This window comes from Apteryx mantelli, chromosome 14 (assembly GCF_036417845.1).
Source record: "Apteryx mantelli isolate bAptMan1 chromosome 14, bAptMan1.hap1, whole genome shotgun sequence".
NCBI classification, from domain to species: Eukaryota; Metazoa; Chordata; class Aves; order Apterygiformes; family Apterygidae; genus Apteryx; species Apteryx mantelli.
The window spans coordinates 10,595,051-10,617,136 of record NC_089991.1 but is presented as its reverse complement, the minus strand read 5'-3'; positions in this window follow the sequence as shown (position 1 = coordinate 10,617,136).

The window sequence follows — 22,086 nt, the reverse complement described above, 5'->3', positions numbered from 1 at the left end:
AGCACTGTTGGAGACACTGTCACTCTTTTTTAATGTGTTTTCCCTATTTCAGGATGCAAATTTGTTCAAAAACTTTCTTTTTATTGGAAGGGATTTGCATTTTCTGGTCTGCTCCCCTCACACAACAGGCATGAGGAAGCTGAAAGAACAAGTACTTTTGAGCAGAAGTATCAATACCTTGGCTGCTGGAATTCCATCAGACAAGCAATATTTGATTTTTATTGGACAGTAGAAGGAGACAAAAAGGGATAGTATGGACATATTGGAAAAGCACTCACAAGAGCTACTCATGGATTTGCAATATTCCAGCACAGATTGCCAATGTTGCATTAAAATATTGCCTCAGAAGCAGGATAAGTTGACCAACAACCCCCTTTCTCCTTTCCACGTCTCCTTCAATGATATTTCCACTCATTTTCTCTGTCTATTGCCAGTGGCTGAAGCAAGATTGGTTCAAATGAATCTAGGGTTGGTTAAGAACAGGGATAAATTTTGTCAGTTCAGATCACAGCCTTCTAGCTTGTCCCTAGGATTGGCCCTGATGAAACAGGCCAAATTTCCTCACTAGATGAGGCCATTGAACCATGAAGAAAGAAGTGAGGGGTAGCAAGCACAAGACAGTGAAGGGAGAAAAACACTAAGTGATCAAACAGTTCACAGAGCAAGGAGAACATTTAAGCTCTTGCTCTTCTGTTCTCGCTGTAGCTTATTTCAAATCCTGCTGCAGCCTTCCTTGGGGCTGGGGGAAGGAAATTGGCTGATTTGCATCTTCTGTTACTGCTGACAGTAGGAGGTCTTAATTGGGGCACCAAAGAGCAGGTGTATGCTAACGTTAATCTTCCCTTTCACCTGTCACTCATGCAATGAATGTGATCTCTCCCTCTCATTAGCAGTCCTCTGTCACATGCAGGAGAGCTTTGGAAGGGTCCCTCTGAAACTTATTGGGATTGATTTTGCTGCCTTTGCTGGGTTATTACTGACAAACTCTGGACAACTGCTCCCCAGGAACACACCCATCCAGCAGAGGTATAGATGAGCACCTTGTAATAGCCTCATATTATACATGCATTGTGAAAAGCGAACAATAATTCCTATATTGGCCTTCTGATAGATAGAGACTGACTCATTTGCAAAATAAAACATCATGCATTTGAGTGCTGTAGAGATGACCTGAGGAGGAAAGTTAATTTAGCAGTTTGGTATTTCAAGGACTGAAGATGAAGCCAAGAGGAAATTGGCCTGGGAGAGGACTAAATAGTAATTCTAGAATTTGAACCTCCATCTCTAGCAGTTCGCCTATCACAGCAACAGAAGACTAATCATTGCTTGAGTGATGCATAATATTAGCAAACACCCATAAACAGCCAAGATCAACTAAACCTGCTTATTTTTGCTCTTTCTGCACAGAGATCAAGCATTGCAAACTCTTCGTCTTGTGAGGAACCTTTAGAAAGGACAAAGATCTTTGTTTCCAGGTCAAGCATTCCTTGCGAAGAGGAGAAAAAAAGGAAACACGTCTCGCAAAGAGTTTATCTAAGCTTTTTACATTCTTCTAGTGCTGCTCTGGAACAAGTTCCACTTTGGTTCATTTGGAGGTGAAATAAACAAATAATTGTCTTTGGGGGAAAAAATTCACATGGTTAAATGTATTATATTCAGAGAGCAACAGTTTGTTGGCTGTGATTGTGATCCAGTGGGATGAACATCAGCTGCAGCCCACGTTCTGACTCACAGCAGAGTCCCAGGGGAATCACAACTGCTTCAGGGCCCTGGTGTTGGTGGATTTTCTTTAGGAAGATGACTAGCCTCTTCTTTTCTTTTATCACTCTCATCAGTTGTTGATTACTGGGAGGTGGCTGTCTTTATCATCGGATTCCTTCCAAAAGCAGTAATACTGTGATTCAATATAATGGAAACTGAGAAACAAATGGGGCTGACACATTAATAATGTAATGCTAACTCATAATTTGTCCTTGCTTTGCTGAAATTGGGTCATGTTATGAGACCTTTCTCTTTCCTGAGATTAGGAAGAAAAGCCCAGTAGTAGCAATTAATTGCTTAGTCCTTTGGGGGAGCAAGCGTCTCTGGACAAGCATGGGGAGAAACCACACTGTGCCTACCCTTCCCTTCCAGACAGTAGAGTGGGGAGCAATCCACCCCATTCAAGTAGTTCATCTGCGGTGCAGAGCCCTCCTGCACACTAATATTGGTCCTGGACACACTCCTGTAAGGATCAGGCTGCTGGCAAACCCTCTTTTAAAAGCTAGGATATTTTGGGACTTTCCACATATTGTTTCTCATATGAGGAAAAGGTGCCTTGTCCCAGCTACCCAGACAAGACTCCACAATGTGATGTTCCTTCTCTCTGTTCTGTGATCTTTTCTCCAGCCCATGCTACAAAGGGAGGCAGTACAGCGCAAACGGCAGTGCAGAGTGCAACAGTCATGGTCAGGACCTTTTCGGGACCCCTATCGTCTGCTGCTGTTTAACTCTAGAAGATAGAACAGCCACCTCCTAAATTTAATTACACTCCTGATTTGCAAGTGTGTTATTTGGCTCAAACTTTCCAAGCCTAATCATGTGTAAAACTGAGGGTAATTATACCCCATAATAGTCCAATCTGCAGCAGTGAGATGAAGTTAAGAGAAGGAAAGTGATCTCTCTTAGGCTGTGCAGTTGTCTTACCCAGGAGAATGAAGTGGCTAGCAGATGTCCTCTATGCCCGTGTCTTTCATATCACAACCAGTGATGTTAATAGGCATCTTCCCGCTTGCATGTTGGGTTCATGTATGGTCTATACTGTATGGTCCATATATGGTCTTTACTGCCATAAACTGACCTGCACTGGTGAAATATGGGTACAGGAACCTCATGGCCTCATTCATGTGTAGTTTCAGTAGTCCGTTGATGCTGAGAGCTACGACCCTGCAGAGTGTTGCAAAAGCATTTTGGGATGGGGAGGTGACAGTCACAAACTGGAAGCACCACATAGTAAATGTTTCCCATGAAAATTTTTAAAAGAAGTTTTTGTTTTGTTTTTAAGCTTTTTTGGTTTTGCTTTTCTCCAAGGAAAAAGGAAATCTCCCGAATCATTTCTGAGTTAATGCATTTCTTTTATTTATTTACTTACTTTTGCTTTCAGCTCTGCAGTAGAGGGAAACAAGGACAAGTATCAATATTCAATTGAAGAAAGAGACCCAAAATTTTGAAGCCAACCCTACTCTGTTATTCCTGCTTTGGAAAATGGAAGACATTTTATCTTAAATTGAGATCCTCCTTATCGTCTGTCTTTTACTGAATTTTAATAAGCATATTCTTCAATTCTTGTATTTATCTAGTGTCCTCTAATCAAGTAATTATCCAAATTATATGGAATAATCATAGAATTGTAATGCCTAAGTGCAGAAAATGTAACCCCACGACTGATTTTAAGTATATGAATATTTTTACAGATTTCATATGCTTGGTGAAGCAGGGTGAGCAAGTGCCAGATTCAGTGAAATATCTCATGTGCTTAACAGTAAGCGTGTGCTTAACTACGTTCCAGGACCGTGAGTCTAAAATCTCTGTTATTCCAGTCTGTAAATGTGTTGTCTTGAAATGTACAAGCTGCAATTAAGAGCTATTGGATAATAACTATGCCATGAAAATGTCCTAAACTATTAAAGAGCTGAAGATGATAGTGTGCTTTTAATGTTTCACATAAACCATTTGGGATTTGAAGAACTTTCAGTGCTCATGAGGAAGTCAGAATATATGCTTGCTTGGGTTAAAGGGAAGCAAGAGAAAAAGCCCTGAATTAAATTTTTGAGCTTGACACCCTCCACTTTTCTACATGTTGCTCAATTCTAAACAGAGAAAATAAAATCAGCTTTGTTCGTGAGCATATGCTTTTGACATTTTTTCTTCTTGGAGCCTGTGAATTATTAATAAACTAATTTCTCTTTATAGTTCAATCTTTGGAGACTTAAAGTGCTCACTCAAATGCACTGAACAAGAGGAATGCTTCAGCTCCAATCAGCTCCTGTCTTCTTTGGAAATGCTGGCCTTGAGGTATCTTTGAGTCTTTGAAATCAATCTTTTATTCAACCGGGAATTTCTGATGGCTTGGAGGTCTAGTCTGTTAATTCTGCCTAATGCCCTGTTTAAGTTCGGGGCATTTCAATCGGCTGATTTTCTGCTTTTACTTTGCTCGGGAACTAAATGCATCTCTCTCCCCCTGTTTCTTTCCACCAAGTGGAAACTAAAATGTCTGTTGGGCTCTACAAGGAAGGGTACGTGGGGAGCGGGAGGAGCTAGAAAAAAAGAAGGGTGGCACCAATGTAAGATCTCATTCAGTTTTTTAAAGCTGAGTTGATACAGCGTGATCACTGGGTTTTAGGCCAGGGGACATTAGCATGGGGCACGTGGGAAAAGAAGCCTCTTTGCCGGGAACCCCGGTCTGTAACGCTAACTCTGGGAGTCTAGCGGTGTGGCTTATTAGAAACAGGAACAAACCCAGGTTTTTGAATGGGCAGGAGGTGAAACCAAGAAATCAGTGCTGTTCAAGGACACGCGCTTCCTTTGCGGGACCCCTGGTGACGGCATTTGAAGAGGAGGCTGGAAAGGCAGCAAGTTTTTCCCCCTCTGCTTTCAGTTTCTTGAGACCCAAAGGAACGGGAAGTTGCTTGTTTTCCATCAGCGTCAGAGGGAGCCTCAGCCTGCGGTTGCCCAGACTCCCTGGGGCGGGAAGCCCTCGGGGCGCAGGCGTCGGAGGGGTCGCTGCGCTCGGCAGCCTCGCGGCACCGCTGCCTCCGCTGGGGGTTCCCAGGCTGCCGGCGCCAGCAGCGATTCAACCCGAGAAGAGGGGGAAACCCGGGGAAAAAGGGGCCCGGGAGAGGCCCTGAGGTCCTGCACGCACCGGCATTGTAAACCGCCTGCAGGCAACCGGGCCGTTCGGTTTTGTCTGCTGTCCACAGGGTAATTTTGGCCCAGATTTGCTCACGAGGAAGCGACGAAGCGGCTGTGGCTCGGCAGGACCTGCCAGGCGCTGAGGACAACCTTTGTGAGGGTCAACTGTGGCCACCCGAAATAGCCGCTGCCTTGGGGGGGTGCAGGAGAAATCACCAGTCTGGGACCTTGGCTCGGTCTGGGCAAAGTTCAGTCATGGTCCACATCTAGGCCAGAATCAGTCGTTTGAGCGTGCATTATAGGAACAAAAAAGAAGGGTCTGTGAACCAGAGAATGGGCTTGCAGCCTCTCCCATATGATGCTAATGTGCTCCAGACATTACAAGATTAGGAGCATTTATGGACAAGTAGTGCTTTTGTATCCACCAGAGCCTGGGCCGAGAGCCGAACAAACTCATTACACTGGTGATCCTAAGCGCGTGTGAAACAAAAGCTCCCCATGATAAAGCAACATTGTTTGATCCTTCCATTCTCATGCTTCTCCAAAAAAAACAGACTGAGAAAAGGTCCACATTAAATTTAAAAATAGGCTGAGGGAGTGTGTTACAAGTTGCTGAGCTCCGTGCGGTCAAATAAAAAAAAAAAAACAACAAAAAATAACAGTGCTAAATTAAGCTGTTCAACGGAATTTCATTTACCAGAAATATTTAACTGGAGAAAACCACATTAAGGCAATGGCCTCATTAACAAAAATGTCCTATGTAGAGGTGGATTCCCTGTTAACATTCGGGGGGGGAAAAAATCTGCCTCCTAAAAAAAAAAATGGCTAAAGAAAAAAAATCCGGGTTTATCTCACATTTGATGTATTTCTCTTCCTTAGTCCTCATTACGGAGGCTATTTGCACGAACACTGCAGGCCGGACTCTTGCTCTCCTTCATGCCGGGGTAAATCTGCAGTAGCTCTGCCGTGTGATACAGAGCTCGGTGCAATTTAGAGCCGAGCAGCTGAGCGCAGGCTCTGAGCTCCAGTCATGCAAACACCCATAACATTAGCAGCGCCGGAGATGGCATATAGGGGCACAAAATTGCTTTCCACGTTCAATTTGTTTTCTAGCTCTCTCCAAGGCCTCAACTGCTCTGCAAGGCAGTGCAAACACAAACCCGAGAAAGGGGAAAAAATTTGCTTTGCCGGTGCATAAGGGGATTTCCAGTGAGGGGCGGAGGAGATTTGGTTCCAACCTCCAAAGCAAAGCTGTGGGATTTGTGCACCTCGGTCCATGAAGGTCTTTGGGAAATTCCAGCCATGAAGGTTAATTATAAGCCTTTAATTAATCAGCCTTTCGCTGTGGGCTGAAGTGGTCTGAGCACAAGCCTGAGAGCCAGGAGCTCCTTAATTACACGGCCGGCTCCGGCAGCTGGGGAGCCGAACGCCTCGGAGCGAGCGGCCGCTGCCCGGGAAGGGCTGTGCCGGCAGAGACGGGTGCCGGAGCCGTGGCGAGGGCTGCGCGTCCCGGCCCGGGAGCACGCGCTGCAAAGGGCCAGGGCCGCCACTGCCGCCGCGCGGGCGCAACGCTACCCCGGGACCCGCCAGTTCCCGCAGCGCGAGCGTTCTCCGGCGGGTTTGTACCGTCTTGGTGCCGAGGCTGCTGCAGTCTGCAAGAGGGCTCCAGCGCGTTGCCCGCAAGTGAGAGGGAGATGGTATTTCGCAGGAGAAGTTGTAAAACAGAGAAAAAAATGACCTTTTTATTAAAGCCTACCCACTGGAAAATGAGAATAAAGTGGCAGCTGGAATTAAAAACCCAAACTGGCTAACTTCTCTTGGGAAACTTTTAGAAAGAGGTATCTTAATTTAAAACTAGCAGAAAATTGAAGTCGCAACAAGTGACATCTCAAACTCCTTTTTCATAAGTGTAAAGAGTAATTACTGAATTACGCAGCAGTGTATCTGACGTCACCCATTGGTGTCCACTGGCCAGTTAATTAACTAACGTCTGGTACCCGCAGCAGGGAGGGACGTGCTGCTCCGTCTGCAAAATGTGGTCTGGGCGAGAGCTCCTGGCCTCGCTCGAATCAATGGCAAGCGAGCGCTGGCTTCGGGGCATCTGGGATTTCTCTCAAATAATATTATTAGCAATGTTACCATACTCTTTTAACTTAATAAAAACAAAATGGCAGCACTAAAGAGAGCTGCTGCTGAGGGAGGAAAAAAGCCATTTCACTTCTCCCCAAATTACAGGAACTCTTTTTTTTTCTTTCTTTCTTTTTTTTCCTTTGAACATATGCTGCATTTCTTAGAGGGAAAAATACGACATGGGGGAAAGTAACTTTTAGTTGATCCGTTGAAACATTTTAAACTATCTAAATGATGTAAGCTGCATCCATGAGAAAACCAGCGAGGACTCTTAAAACAATAGGAGGCCAACGGAAAATAAATAAATAAATAAATAGCTCGGTTCCTGGAGGATGCCTGTTCCTTTAAGCAGCTGTTTCTTGTCTCTGAGGTAACAAAGTTGTCATGTGATGCATCTGTTACCATGGCAATAATCTGTAATTGTGCAGAAAATCCACCCAAGTAGCGTGCAACTCCTTAGTGAATTGGACGGAGAGAAAAATCACCCCCGTGCAAGCCTTGAATTGATGATGCTGTGAAACTGCATTGGCCAAGTCAGCCCGGTTTAACCTCCAATGAATTCCCTGTACTTGTTTACTCCGGTTCTGGCGTCTAGCATTTGCTCTGTCTTTAAAAATGTGTCGCTTACTTGTGCGTTCATGGCTGGTAAACGGTGTGCGTCTTCGTCTGCACTTCCATCTGCCCCTTTCCCGTTCAGGGCATTTTATTTAGAATAAAGGATCTGGGAACTCCTACTATTTTGGCAGCAGGTGAAAGAACTGTAACTATCCAACCATTCTTTTCAAGCACAGGTGATAAAATAGTGTTCAATATTGTGCCTTGCTACAGTTACGACGGGAAGGGTTTTCATATATTTCTCTTAGCTTTCTTTCCCAAAGGGGCAGCCCCAATATCTGCATTGTTTCTTTCCTTTCATAAGGATGCATCATTATTCCAGTGACTTGGGAATGGCTTCCACACACACGCAGGCACTTGCAATATCTTTATTTATATATAATATATAAATTTAAATATACTCATCTGCCAGCAGGTCCAGTACAATATCCTTTCAAACTAACTGCAAATGGAAACAGAAGGATCAGAAGATCAAATCCACAAAACTTTCTTCCCTGTGTTAGTCATAAAATAAACTGCTGGAATTTACAAAGAAAATCCTTGAACATTTTGAGTCATCTGCTCATGATATCATTGGGCTAAAAGTGCTTGCTACTATCCAAATCAAAATGCTAGAGAAATCTCATGAGAATATGCCTCGTGGGCAAATCCCAAAAGGAGAACATCTGGATTTAAGATGCCATTGCCCTGTACTTAACCCTAAGCCACTGAGAAAAATGACTGTTCTCCTGCTCTCACTCTCTCTATGTTATTAGTAAATATTTATACTGTACAAGCACCCAAGGCCTCGGATGAGAGTAGACTTCCATCTTGAGGCTTGTGTGGGCCTAACATACAGAAAAAACTCCCTCTGCTCTGAAGAGCTTGCTCTTTATTTATTTTTCTTTTCAGCCAGTGTGAGATAAGCTACCTCATCCACAGGGATAAGTGACAGAGTCCGTGATTTCATGTGATTTCATATGATTCCCACAGGAAAAATAGGTGGGGGGGGGGGTTTCACATGGTGTTAGCTCAACTGAGGCAGCTTAGTTTCAGTGAAAACTGTATTTAGACAGTGCCTATGCCAGCAGTGCTACTCTTAGCTCTGCCTACCCAGGCTCTAAGGTCGTCCAGCTGCTTTGCCTTCACCTGTGGTTTAGAAGGTGTTAATTAGACTGACATGTATAATTTAATACTGCATCTCCCTGAAACCCAAGCCTAAAACCAGACCTTCTCACAGCTCAGAATTTGCATTGAATAAACCAAAGTTTCCCCTCACCTCTGCAAATCCTTGCTTGCTTTTTAAGGGTCAGCAAAACCGCCCCAGCTGTAGAAGTGGGGCTAAACCTGGGGCAGACAAGGCCCTACAGAAGGTCCTTTGCCCTCGGGCATGCTTCCTTGCCAGCTGAATCCAATCCCACTAAGTGGACGGCTCCAGGATCTGCCTTTCTGCAGCCGATTTTGAAAGAGGGATTCTGACGTCTCTGCTGTGGCAGCTGCATCAGATTGTAACGTGAGTCTCCTGCAAACCATTTCCGAAGGGGAGAGGAATGAACCCGGTGTAAAACAGGCAGAGCTTCTGAGCAGTTACAGGACCTATGGTTAATATAGAGAGCTTGCCTCCAGACTGCTTTGCTCAGTGATTTCTAAAGAGTTGGAAATAAACCAATAACACTCCCCTTTATGCAAAATATTCTGCATCTGTCCACTCCTCTGCACATCTGACAAGGGATGGACTCTGACTGATCAACATGCTGCACAATTAAAGTTACTTATTAGAAGGAGGTTGTGGGCTGGGCTTCCTTATCTTGGTTATAAGGACCCAATCAGGCTGGGAACTGTGCACCTGGGAGGCCTGAGGTTATAAGGACTTTAGGAGGTGAGGCAGGGAGGAGGCAGTCAAGGTGCTGGCTGGAGGTGGTGCCCTGGTTGTGAAGCTCCACTTCTGCCTGGATGTAGCAAGAGCTTGTGGGTGTGCTGAGAGGCAGCTGAGAATTAGCTTTTCTTGCTGTTATTAAATTCCTCTTCTGCTGGGAAGGCTGGAGCAGAGGTGAGGGGATAGTGTGTCTATGTGGCTGGGTTTGGGAGGTCCCAAAGGCAAGGGGTTGGCTTGTAGCAACTCGGGGCTGGGTAGTCCCAGGCTTCTGAGCTCAGCCCTGTAATCACTGGATCTATCACAAGGTAGATCCATGAGGCTGTCCCATCTCCTTGCTACTTTCCCCTTAGATGTAACTGAGTCTTTTCACCTCTGGAAAGAGCCCCTTGAGATGACTCATCATGCTGCCCTGTGAGATAGGAAAGCTGGTGTGGCCACTGTGGGAAGCCAGGAAGTGGGATCCGAAGTGGAGCTATTCTGAAATAAGTGCTTAGGAATGCTGTGACCTCTTGCCTTGCTCAAGCCCCATTTTTTTCAGAGATTGCATTAAAAAAGCTGTTTGTACATAGTTTTAATCTGTGTGCACATATACACAAATACAGCCCGGGATGGGGGGAAGAGGGAGAGGAATCACTGCTCTGCCAATTGTAGGCGTTCTAGGCTCTAGACAGCTATGACAAACTGCACCCTTTTTACTTAAAAAACATAATGGACCACTTTTGTAATATTAGCTGTAAATGCACTTCTGCTATATCACAGGACAGTGCTTCAGTATGAGAAAAGAGAGAGAAATACAAGAAGTGCAGAAATAATGTGGTGACAGGTCGAAGAACAGAGCTTATAACACACCCACAGAGTGTTTCCTGTGAAAACAATATTCTCCCAGTTCTGTCTGAGGTGCTCTGGCTTGCCTGCTTTAAAGAGCAATTTCTCAGAGCTATATTTTAGATGTTCAGCTCTTGTAAACTGTTCAGTTGAACGCATTACTGCTTTACGAATTTGAGTCACTGAATTAAAATTGCACCCACCATCACAGTCATCAATATTACTGTGTAACTTCCTGTCTTCTTACATCCTAGGCTCTACCCTAATAACAACCTGTGATCAAGATCCTGGTTACATGCTGTATAGACAACTAAGGAAGCTCCTAGAGCATGATCTTTCTGAGATCTGGACAAAGGAGATAAGGTGAGAGTGGTATGCATGTGAAAGTGGACTTAGGTGAAGTGCTTTGTGAAGTAGCAGAAGTCCTTGTGGCCTGTGATCATGGCCTAAAAAGAAAGATGAAGGTTGTGATGGTATCTTGAGCATGGATCTGAGTGAGGGAGCAATGAGACAATGGAAGGGTGTCTGCAGATGTCCTACTAATGCTCTATAGAGGGATGAATAACTATGAGATTTTGGTTGGAACATCTCTGATTTGCCCAGGCTACACTGATCGCTGGGTGTAGCCTGGGAAGGATTTGTCACCTGGACAAAGTTAACAGGGTTGATGTAGGCAGGGTGAAGGGAAGGGTATAGCACAGAATATAATTCACTGGGAAGGATTTTCTAAGCAGATCTCACCCTCTGAATTCCCTGCCCTTACCAGGGTTTCAGCTGTTGCTGGTGCTCAGTTTCCTATTCCAAGCAGGACCAACGGTGGCAGACACAGCACTGCTGGTGGCATGCCATGGGGGGTGGGATGCAAGGCCCTGGCGGGTACAAAGGACTTGGCTTGAGTTCCTTCTAATCTCAAAGTCTGTGAAATAGAAGTTGAAGGAAAAATCGCATCAAACAGAAAGCTTGGCTGTGGCTATGTTAGTTTTTATGTTGTCACTTGATGATCAGTAGAGACTGGTTGGCAGAGAGGCAGGCTGTGATGTGGGAAGAGGCTGGTAAAGGGCTTCATGAGCTCCAGCAAAGTATGAGGCCCTGCTAGTAGTTAATGCATTGGAAATTTGTGCAGCAAGGCAGGTGGTGGTGTTGCAGGAGGAACCTGAAAGATCAAAACCAAGCTTGGGAGGTCTTGCTCTTTAAGCGAGACTGACTGAGGATGCACTGAATGGAGCCGGGGGGATCAGAGCAGGAAGAGGACTTAAAGTCACTTAAATCTTCTTTTAACAGAAATTTCAATGAGAAACAGCTACAAACTGAAACATTTCTCTCTGAGTCACTGAAATGGATCCAGTTTTTGTTCAAAAAGTAACTCCAAGCCATTAAAACAAACAACTCAAATTCCTTAAGAGAGCCAGCTGAGGAGGCTTGCCTTTCCATAGGGCTTGCTGGCAGATAGCACCAGTTACCTTCCCTGCCTTGCTGAAAGGGATTCTGGCTTTTCAGACAAATATACCTGTGGTACAAGCTCTCCTAAAAGTGTCTGGATCCGTGTGTGATCTGAATGGTGGTAGCTAAAGTCCATATGGCTCCCAGTTAGGAGAATGCAGGGCTGACAGTCTCAAGAGGTCATCTCATCACTCCCCTACGCCGAGACATCTGCCGTTCTCCTCCAAACAGCTAGCACCTGGGTTATGTCCATCCCCGCTTGGACTTGCCGCACGCTGGTGGCCAGGACAGTGGGGCTGCACAGAGCTGTGTGGGGAAGGCTGCGCTGAGCCTGTCCTGCAAACCAGCTGCTTTCCAAGCTCAAGTCTCAGAAGAAATTTGTGCAAGGGATGGGGGAGAGGGAATGCATTAATTTCTTCTCTCCCAGGCTATAGCGTTGGATACCCACAGACATCTCTAGCCACCCCCCCTTCTTCTTGAGCACAGAGGTTTGGACATAATGTTTTTATACTGCCTCAGAAATCAATCTGTTCAGTAACCTGACTGAGAATAAGTAATGCAGCTACATACTTCTGAATAGTTATATGTGCACGATCTGTTTGTACGATATGCTCCAGTCTTCCTAACATCTGGTTCTAGCCAGTTGCTATCAGCCCCTTGGTTTTATAAGCACTAAATTCACTCAGTTTTTAATGCAGGGGAAAAAATACAGCCCAAAGAGCATAACATTTACAAGCATTTTTTGTGGGAGTGGAGACAGGAGGCCAAGTTCTGCTCTCAGACAGAGTCCAGCCTTTGCATTTTTGGGTGGGCCTCTGAAACCTTTTTTTTTTTTTTCCATGAGATGCCTTCTTTTCAGCCAAACTAAACTGATTCCTGTCAACTATTATCACTCCAGTACGAATAAGCTTGGCCTAGAGACTCTAGGGAGGGTCAGCAAGATGGCTTTTTGGAATGTCCTTCAAATAATAACTGAACTGTTATACATACAGCATGTGTATGTGTCTTAACTTCTGGGAAGGGGGGGATAAAGGGAGTGAGTGGTTGCACAGTTATTGTGGCCTAGACTTTTTTCCCACTGTTGTGTTATCTTGCGTCCTCTCATCCTGCTTTGCTGGTGATCACCCTCTCCTCCTGTGCTCTAAGGCGCGTGGGATGAGAACTGCCCTTAAATTTCAGTTGCTCTTGATGGCCACGAATAATTTGAATCAGATCTCTAAGGCCACTGAAAACGTTAGCGATGCTAATTCTAATACAAATAGCAACTGTTAGTGGTCACCTTTGCTCTGCAACTGGAACAGAAGTGCATTTGGGGGAGAGGGGGGAGATAGTAAACCAAAAATTGCTCATGCTTTAAGTCAATCCAGGGCTGCATTGCACATATGGATGAAATTTGGCTCTGGTATAACATAATGTAGTTATAAGTGGAATAAATCTGGTCCACTAATTCTTTTCTTGCCTGTTTTGTTTTAAAAGACAGACTATCTTCACTTTACATATGTACATAAAACATAGGTAGTTGAAACAGGTAAGTGCATAAGTCTTTGAGAAGGACTTGTTGGATTCTACTGGCAAAGCCTCCCTTCCTGGGAAAGATCAGGGTGAACGGAGAAGTCCATTGTAGAGGTCTTGTCTGTCTGTTCCCAAACTGACTGGTAATGGCATGGCACTAATTCAGATGCTACAGTATTGCATACAGGTTTCCACAGTTATTTTTTTGTTGTTACCAAACATTCAAAGTAAGGCTGTGCTGTGGTCATATAGACAGGAAAATGACATCAGGCTTAAAACCACTAATCCAAAAAGCTTTGGAATCTGAAAGACAAACTGTATTCTAATTAAGAACAAAAAACAATGACATTTGAAATGAAGAAATTTCTTGGATTATTATTAGTATTTTTTAAATCCTCCCCTGGCTTCCCTTCCAGCCAAAGTCGTGACAAGTGCACTGGAGCAGATAATAAACACGCACCTCTGATGTCACTGCTAGGATTTTTAATTAAAATAAATAAATAAATACTGATGAAGTTTCCTGTCTCCAGAGATCCAGCACTCGGGAACGTGCAGCACTTAAGCTGCCCTATGGGGTCACAGTGGAGGATATTTTCACTGTTTAGTGCAGCTATTTTTTCCATTATTTGAAAATACAAAGCAACAGCCTTATTTTGTAGTTCTCCTCCCTCCAAGGTTGGTAGGTGGTAACAACAGGCTTTGGGATGGTGACACTTTGTAGGGATTATTCACTGCGTGGGAAAACCCAAAATTACTCACAACAACCACACCAGTTTAGGTCAGCAGATGTGTCCAACTCATCATGCTATGGATGACTAGTGCTGTCTAGAGAAATGTTGAGGAAACCATATTCCACTGGCTGTTGGACTCTGCACGTCTGTCAGTGCTGCTGCACCTTCTGAAAACTAGTCAACTTTGTTTTGGAGAGAAAACAGGGTGGGGAATTCCAACAATGTTTAAAAACCCATGTTGACACTTTCAAAAAGAAATATATATTTTTTAATCTGAAACAACTTTTCACTTAAATTTCTTAGCATTTGGTGTTTAAAGTGCTCTAATTAGAAATTAATTGAAATAGAAATGAAATATTTTGGTTAATCCAGAAAAGCTGCTTTTATTTTTCCCCCAGAAACAACTTTTGTAGAAAACTGAATTTTGGGGGAAGAGAAGGGTGTTGGTACTTAGAATAAAGCCAAGCTTTGAACTCTCTAAATCATAAATTCTTTGAGAAATGAACCGTCCGTCTGTGAGCCGGATTGCCTCATTTCCTGCTTGAGTCAAAGCCATTGTTTAAATGCATCAAAGCCTGCCTTCTTCTTTACCCTCCCAAAAAGGGGGTGACCATAACGCCCAAAAATGTATTGCAAAAGCTAGTGTCTACAGAGACATTGAACCAACACTACATGTCATCCCCACTCAAGAATTTCTGTTTGAGTGACCCTTTATTTTTACATGAGTGGTTACATTGCAAGTTAGGCAAATGGGTTCTCCATCTATATCCTCTGCCCCCTGCTCACTTCACCGCTATCCCCATCTGGAGAATAACATAATGAGAATAGTTATAGAGGTTGCTGCAAGGAATCGCCTACTATCATGCACCTGCCAACAGGGCAGATTAACTATCTGGTTCTTTTAGGAACAGAATAAATCCTGACATGTTTTGAAAAAGCATCCTCACTTGCTTCTGAATTCTTGTTCTGCTCAGTTTCATCTCAGTCATAGCCGGTTTTCTAAAAGTGCCACTATTCATATTGAATTTGCACCTTGCAAGCACCTGCAGGCTTATTGCTTGGCATGGGCTGTTCTTCTTTAGATTTGATTTTTCTTTTTTTTTTGCATTTTATTTTGTTTTATGACGTTTCATGGTGTAGACAGCAACTTTATGGATATCAGAGTAGCTTACTAATAGGCTTCACATCTCTGTTTGAGCATGGGTTTAGCAGCGTCTTGCTAATTTATTTTTCCTCACAGAAATGAGATCAAGAAGCAGCTTGATAATGTGATAGTACCATTCATAACTCCCTACAACTGACCGGAGCCTGTCCTTAGCTGCCTCTGTGCAGACCACTGAGGTCATTTAGTCCCTGAGAGCTGAGAGCAGGCAGATCGCATGAGGGCCTCTAGACTGACTGTTCCATGTGGCAGGGAAGGTCTCTTCCAATTTCAGCGGCAGGAGAGTGGGAGTAAGATGGGCCCAGTACCGGATAGTAAACAGACCAATTCCTTTGAAGGTGGGTGCAAGGACTTGAGCTGTGCCATGTTAATAAAGCAGATCCTTAGGCTGGGTAACAAGTGCAGAGGTTCAATAGAGCGAAGTGGTAGGTGTAACCTAAAGCAGCCTCCAATATGCTTTGGATCTCCTAAAACCCAGGAGTATTGCTGCATACGTGCAGGTAGTCTGGCTAGTTGAATTAAAGCTGTTTTCTCTTTTCTGCGTCACAGATATATGCACTATATGTATAATGCTACCCGTGTTTATAGAATTATTTATATTGTAATTAGAAGACAAATATTAATCAAAATTCTATCTGCTTTCCACTGCAGTTTTTTTTTTCAATTTGTTATAACAGCAGTTGCTCCCCATAACAGTCTGTCCTCCTTGTGAAATGCTCTTGGACACTGTTGGTAGACACGATAGTAAATGAGAGTGCTGGCAACTCTTACAAGTTTATTTTCTAATAATTTGTTGGTGACTTCATGTATCCTGGATTATAGTAATCCATTCTGCCTAACTGGTAAGGGTGAGATATTAAGAGAACTGATCCAAAGCCAATTGAAGTCTATGGGAGTCTTTCCATGGATTTTCATCTGCTTTGAATCAAAACGGTCAATTTATTGTTTCTTTTGTGCTTTCAAAATATATGGGGCAAATTATCAGGAGCAGTTAGATGTAATGTGGGGACAGGCAATAGCAGAATGCCCCTCTGCCACCATCAGGATTCAATGAAAAATCATGCCTGTTATAAACAGCACTTGAGCAATGAGTAGAATTCAGTCTTGATACTTCTAGCTGAATAAGATGTCACTCCAAATTGGTCAGTTCTGACATCAGTCTTTTTTCTAACCTTGTCTAAACCAGATGTTTTTAAGTGAAAAATAGATTTCTACATTTATAAATCACAATTAAGTGGTACCTGCATATTCATTTACTATAGTTACTATAGTTAGTTTTGGAAGCTAAACATGTCCTGATGATATTATGCCTCCAGCTTTGACTTATGTGGAAAGAAGGCTTTTCCAGAGACTATTTAAGAAAATGAATGTTGGGATTTTATCACTAGTTTACTTTTGCCATCTGATAATAACAAGGGTGTTTGGTTATGGGGAACAAAAGTCAGATGAAATAAGACATCCTTGTAATAGCATATGCTGTTCCTCATGGTACTTAAGACACACACGAACAACAATAAAACAACTTTAGGTGAAGGGCCAGTGAATGAGAACACTAGGCTTCATTCTTTTTCCTCCAGAATAAATTCCCTTCTGTCTGCAAGTATCTCATTTGCTGTTTGTACAGAAAGTCCTTTGTTAGTCATTTCTCATTACAGCTATTGATAAGGCTTGTCCAAAAACATGCCAAAGTGCTTTTGTAAGTTAGATATTTTACATCAAGTACCAACAGCTAGTAATCATACAGTGGGTCTCTCTCAAAAACTTTTTCACTGTTGCTGTTTTATTTAGACAACATTGCCATGATACTTACAGCAAGGGAATAGCATGAATACTTCAGGACGGTGTTTAGTTGGAAAAGCAACTGAGAATGCTTTAGCTATGAAGAAGGAAACTTCACTGTAACTTAAATTAACAAACATGATTTCAAATATTGCTCCCTATACCGGATTAATGTCGTGTTTTGTATGGACGTTTGGTTCAATGAAAATAATATTGAAGATTGGAACAAATTTTTCTCTCTTCCTAAGATACAGACACAGGTGTAGGTATAATGATTGAACAGTGTTATCTCATATTTATAAATTTAGGAAATATGCTTGAAAATATTAATATTTGATTTATATATCTATACTATATATATGCACAGTAACTTCCCTTCTCCTCTAAGTGTGATCTTTCTTGCAAACCTTTGCACGTTTGCTTGCAATTTGCAATTCTAGTACTTTCCAGTATTGCCCATCTATTGCCAGTCTAAAATCAGCAGTGATATAGAGAAGTGATTTTTGGGAATGATAATTTGCTATTTCTCATAACATTAAAAGGTGCCAAATGAAATGATTATGCAACAGACTGAAAACACAAGTAAAAAGTACTTCTCACAATGCATAATTAAATTGTGGAACTCATTGCTACAGGATGTTTTAGATCTCTAAAGTATAAAGTTCAAAAATCAAGTAAGCAAGAGAATGGAAGAAGGGACTCTAAAGGGCTATTAAATGAGATGACGCAGATGTAGGCTGCAGCTCAGGAAATCCTTAAACCACAAATTGCTGGAAACTGAGAAGATATGGAGAATTTTATCCTTGCCTTGTTTCTTATACTCTTTCTTTTAAATGGCCATTACTACTCATTGTCAAAGGCAGGATTCCTGTGCTGGATGGGCCTTGGGCACAACCTGGTCCAACCATTCTTGTTTGCACCTGTGACAAGAGCATGCCCTATCCTCTGGAGGAATGCAAGAAGGCATCAAACACAGGAGGAGGAAGTGCTCCCGTTCAGGTTAGACAGCAAGAGATAATTTTTTCAGGCATGGATAGTCTAAAAAAACCTCCTTTTAGGTGTGTAAGAGGACTGCCATCTCCAGCTGCCACGCAGGGAAATAACTTGGGATCTGTTAGTTCCTATAAGGTCAGCTGTTTGGGGAGAGAGAACTGGAGGATGTTATATACCAGGCTGGAAAGCGGCTACCATCTTGGGAGAAGCCTCCAAAGGGTAGCGTGTGTGTGGACGACAAATGGAAAAATGTAATAATTTGGTGCTGTGCTATGAACAAAAGGAGAAAGTGACAGCCTAGCTAAATTAGCCTGTGTTATCGCTGCTCTGATTGCTGTGTTGGGGCACAGAGTCCTTCAGGTCCCAGCTCAGCCTGCCTCCCATTTAGTTCAGTAGCACGTCTATCTCCCAAGGGTTTCCTAACCTTGAAAAGCTGACCATGGGCTGAAGTACAAGATGAGGAAATAATAAGATATGATCCTTTCCCCAACTCCAGAAATTTCATTCTGATGCCCAGACAAGTGAGGTGACTGTAAGGAGTACTGGATTTTTGGACCTTTCTTTGTTTTAGGAAGGGAGCATGAGACGTTTTCTTTGGCATTAGTTGTGATGTAGAGTAATGAAGATGGTATTTGGTTTTATTTTAAAGCAAAACCACATATCTCGCTTGAAGAACCAGGTTAGGTGTATCAGCCTCCATCCAGTTGATTTTAAATTGACTTGGAGGGGGCCAATTGTGGGAAGCAAAAGACTCTCCTGAATATAAATGTTAAGCTTCCCCCATTGGATACAAAGCAAAACAGTTACATTTTCAGCCTCCAGCTGCCAAGGACACCTTATGAGCATTTTCCTACCACAGACATTTTGCAGGCAATGTGGAAAACATGCCACATGCCAAAGGCATTAAAAGAAGGAGCCAATCATGAATAATTCATTTGGAATTCACTATAATGGCATTAGTCATAATGAAACCTAAGCTGGTATTAACATGTGGGTAATAGGTATAGTACTTCCTGAGGAATCACTCTTAATAAAGAGGGGATATTAATGAGAGCTTGAAAAAGGGATACTATTTCTACCATTATGATGCCCCAGTCTAAGGAGAGCAGTGTCTGACTGTCTCTAGAAAAATATACAAAGTGTATTGGTTATGATCAATTATGAGGTCTTCAGCCTCCTTGTTTGAAAATAAATTGCTTACAAAATGATTATAGGGCAGCTGCTCAGAGCAGCAGTAGATGTGGAGTAGAAGTGTTGGTTCAAACGAACAAGCAATTTGATCATATTTCCGTTTTTCTTGTTATTTTTCCACAAGCTTCCATGCACATGAGGTGTTTTTGTGTTTGTTTCACAGCTGCTTGGGAAACAAGCGTGCCTGTTGTTGCATGAGGAGAGAAGAGGGTTCGTGTTGTGGGCTGGCCGTTGTCCAGGCCCTTCTGCAGTAGGATAGAGCCTTGAGTCCCCAAAGGGAGGTGAGAGACTGCTCTGGCACGCTGAATGCGAGTGTGTAGTAATTCACTGAGAGTGATTCACTAGAGGAGTAGAAACCCATACTGTATAACCTCAGTAGTGAGGTGATCCAGAATCAGTCAAGCTTTTAAGGATGTGCTTATGCTCTGTTGAAAATCTGTGATGACCAGGTTTGGTTTTTTCTTAGACTTTGAAATTACTGAGAAGTACGCGTGTGTTTAGAGTTAAGTGCTCTTGAAAGGGGACTGTATAAGGAGTAAGCAAAGGCAGAGTCATGGTAACTAGTTCACAAGCCACTCACGTTGAAGTATGTTTGCATAAAGTTGTTGTCAAAGAGTCAATCCACAGAACAAAATGTGAATGATTCAGAAACAGCCATAAGGACTAAACCATTCATGCTAAATAATTTACTTCGCTTCAGCCAAGACTGTTCTAAATCCCAGCTTTGTCCAGTCATTGTAGACCAGCAAAAGGACAGGTTTACAGTATGATTTCCATCATCCCTTCAGTTGCTGTAATCCTTATACAATGACCGCAGAGTGCCTGCTAAGATGCCTTGAACAGAGAACGCAGTCTGATCACTTATGAAGATCCTGCAACGTGTAATTGTGAGACCTTAGTCTCATGAGGTAGAACTAATTAACCAAAACATGAAAATCACAGTAAAAGTTAAAATAGTTATTTAGCACAATCATGCCCTGCAAGGTGTGCAGTTACAATATCACACGCATAATTCTCAGGTGCACCAATACAGACAGCTCAGCAGGCAGGGGCAGTAGGATGCCACAGTGATATGTCGAAGTCTTCCCTGCTGCATATTATTATTTGTGCTTACTGTACACCAGGCAGTACAGCTCTATTTCTTCAGTATAAGAACTTGCAAAATACAGGAAGGAGGAAAGAGGAGTTTTGTTCCTCTTTTCTTTATTTTTTGACGCCAGAACTACAGGTCTGAAAAAAACAAAGGACTTGACATTTACCATTCATAAATTCTTCAGCAACAGAGATGCAGTCTCTGAAGCTGCAGGAGTGAAAGAATACAAAGTTCATCACCTGCTGACACTTGTCTTGAAAGGAGAGTGTCAGAGAGAAATTCTTACTGTTAGGACTGAGTGCCCAAGAGCAGTGTCAGGTTCCAGATCCTTTAAAGCATAAATAAGATAGATCTTCTATTGTGAGCCTGCAGAGATGCCAGGACCTGCACATGTTTGGACACAAAAGGAAAAAAGTCTTTTTTCCTCCTTGAAGATTATGACTCGGCTGGTCTTGGCAAGGATCCTGCAGCCATCACAAGGCTGTCCCTCAACACACCCTGATCCACACATACCCAAGGGCTGTAGGCATGAAAGCTAAGGAGTTTTGGGCGATTTTGGGTTGTTTTGGTTTTTTTTTCTGAAGAGGATCCCAGGTTCTGAGACCTGTTAGGAGACTGCTCTCCCTACAGCTAATGGAGAAAGAAGGGCTCTCCAAGAAGATAATTTAGAGCACCTAAGTGAGATCCTTGCTCTGAATTATCCTCAGATGAGTTTATCCCTCTTTGTTGAGTATAGTGGAAGCCTAGAGAGACAAATCTGTTTGCTCTAAGTCAGATGTTTTAGGTGTTTTAATGACTTACCCTGATTGGCTTTTCTGTTCACATCAGGAAGCTGAACTTGCTCAGTGGTAACAGAGAGACAGGTTCTGAATGGTTTTCCCATTGCCCATGAGACTCTAAGTGTGTGCCCATGGGACACTCAGGCTTCAGAGCTTTCTGCATCAGTTGTACTGATGCTCAAAAAAGACCAGTGACTGCTTCCTTCCATACATCTGCAGGGATGCAGAATTTTCCAAGGAGTGTGAAAGAAAACAAGTGTATCTCTTTGTATCCCAAGCACTGGCTGATGGGTCATGTCAGGCAAGCAGAGGTGCTTCAGGGAATTCTAGCACAGGTTTGCTGAAGTCCTGGCTGTTTTACTTTCCTCACCTTCTCTGTTAATGAGGAAACCAGTCCCCTTGGGATTTGAACCTACCAATGTCAGCAAATTCAGGTAATTCCCATTGTAATGTTAAACTTTCCTCTTTCTTGGTGTTTTGACAATTATGGTAAAATCTTTTACTAGATGATCATATAGCACTGGGGAGGATGGGCTTTGTTATGGAGTAAAGGGAAATTAGGATTTGGATTTCCTTTCTTCTGAATATAAAATTTTCTCCCCGTTACCATGGGTATCTGCTAGAACTTTCTCCCTGCTCGATTCCCTTTGCTTAGCTCAGATTGGACTAAAATAGTTGAGATCATCATTACTTGTACATGTAGTTCAGACCTACTACTGATTACAAAAATCATATGTAGCTGTAAACATCTTTAATTCAAATAACTTTAAACAAAATAATTAGTGGTTTAACTAACTGAGCTTTACAACAACTTTTTAAATAGGAATGACTTTCCCCATTTTACAGATGTTAATTTGTGTTGTACAGATGATGTGATTTACTGATGATGACACAGTGAATATGTAGTAGAGCCAGAAAATGGTTCCAAGACTCCAATGAGGACATAAGCAAGCTGTCTCAACAGAAAAATATTTGCACCAAAAATAGAGCTTAGCCAAACATTATTTTGGTGTGGGTGGGAGATTGTTTCATTACATTTGTCATTTTCTAGGGAAACTGTAACAAAAAGCAACCAAACATTATTTTAAAAT